Source organism: Chrysemys picta, unplaced genomic scaffold (genome assembly GCF_011386835.1).
Source record: "Chrysemys picta bellii isolate R12L10 unplaced genomic scaffold, ASM1138683v2 scaf1190, whole genome shotgun sequence".
Lineage (NCBI taxonomy): Eukaryota > Metazoa > Chordata > Testudines > Emydidae > Chrysemys > Chrysemys picta.
Genome location: NW_027053897.1, coordinates 7,501 through 8,935, shown reverse-complemented (window position 1 = coordinate 8,935; position 1,435 = coordinate 7,501). Strand labels below are relative to the sequence as shown.

Genomic DNA, 1,435 nt, shown 5'->3' with positions numbered 1-1,435 from the left:
TGCCTACGGCACCTGGGATTCCCAGGCGGTCACCCATCCAAGTACTAGCCAGGCCCGGGACGGTTTACCTTCCGAGATCGGACGGGATCGGGGGCGTTCGGTCCGGTATGGCCGTAGGCACCCGGCCCCGCGCCTCCTCGCCCGCTTTCCCCTGCCGACGCCCGGGCCTGCCGCACGGTGAGCCCCGGTCGGACTGCCCCCCCCCCCTGCGGCAGGGCCCCCGTCTCTCGCGGGCCCGGTCCTTTTTTCCTTTTCGAGCTCCGGGGCCCGGGCTGGCCGCCAGAGCCCCTCCGCCCGCCCTCCCCGGCGTCGGGGAAAATACTGTCCCGGACTTCCAGTGCGCCCGATCCTGTCAGCCGGGGGGTGGGGAGGGGCAGTCCCTCGCTGCGGCCGGGGAGGGTGAGCCCAGGGCGGCTTGCCTGCCGTGCGAGGCCCCTCTCGGCCACCAGGTCAACCCCGAGTCGAAAGGGCTGAAAAATTTTCAGAGTCCCCTCCCGGGCACCAGGTCAACCCGTGGAATCGGACGGGTTCACCTGCTGGCCGGTTCGCTTCCCGGGCACCAGGTCAACCCGTGGAATCGAAAGGGTTCACCTGCTGGCCGGTTTGCTTTCCGGCCACCAGGTCAACCCCTAGGGGTTTTAACGGGGGCACGCCCGGTGGCCTCTTTCCCGTCCGGTCACCAGGTCAACCCGGATCTCCCTCCTTCCCTGGGCGTCCCCTCCTCGGAGGCGTCAGGTTCCATTCCCCCCCCCCCCCCAGACTTCCAGGGGCCCGATCCAGTCGGCCGGGAGGCAGTCCCTCGCTGCGGCCGGGGAGGGTGAGCCCAGGGCGGCCTGGTCCATGTCTCTAGTGGGCCCGATCCTTTTTTTTTTTTTCGAGCTCCGGGGCCAGGCCCGCCCGGGCAGCCCTCCTCGGAGGCGTGGGGCGATTTCCCCCCGCCCCCAGACTTCCAGGGGCCCGATCCTGTCGGCCGGGAGGCAGTCCCTCGCTGCGGCCGGGGAGGGTCAGCCCAGGGCGGCTTGCCTGCCGTGCGAGTCCCCTCTCGGCCACCAGGTCAACCCCGAGTCGAAAGGGCTGAAAAATTTTCAGAGTCCCCTCCCGGGCACCAGGTCAACCCGTGGAATCGAACGGGTTCACCTGCTGGCCGGTTCGCTTTCCGGCCACCAGGTCAACCCGTGGAATCGAAAGGGTTCACCTGCTGGCCGGTTCGCTTTCCGGCCACCAGGTCAACCCCTAGGTTTTAAGGGGGGGGGACGCCAGGTGGCCTCTTTCCCGTCCGGTCACCAGGTCAACCCGGATCTCCCTCCTTCCCTGGGCGCCCCCTCCTCGGAGGCGTCAGGTTCCATTCTTTTTTCCAGACTTCCAGGGGCCCGATCCAGTCGGCCGGGTGGCAGTCCCTCGCTGCGGCCGGGGAGGGTGAGCCCAGGGCGGCTTG

The 1,435-nt window shown here is 69.2% G+C and overlaps 1 non-coding gene across 1 annotated transcript; it reads right to left on the bottom strand.

Moving 5' to 3' along the window:
* On the bottom strand, window positions 1–119 carry LOC135979738 (5S ribosomal RNA). The gene has a single exon (XR_010596986.1). It is a non-coding gene; the product is annotated as a 5S ribosomal RNA (ribosomal RNA).
* Window positions 120–1,435: the final 1,316 nt, after the last annotated feature.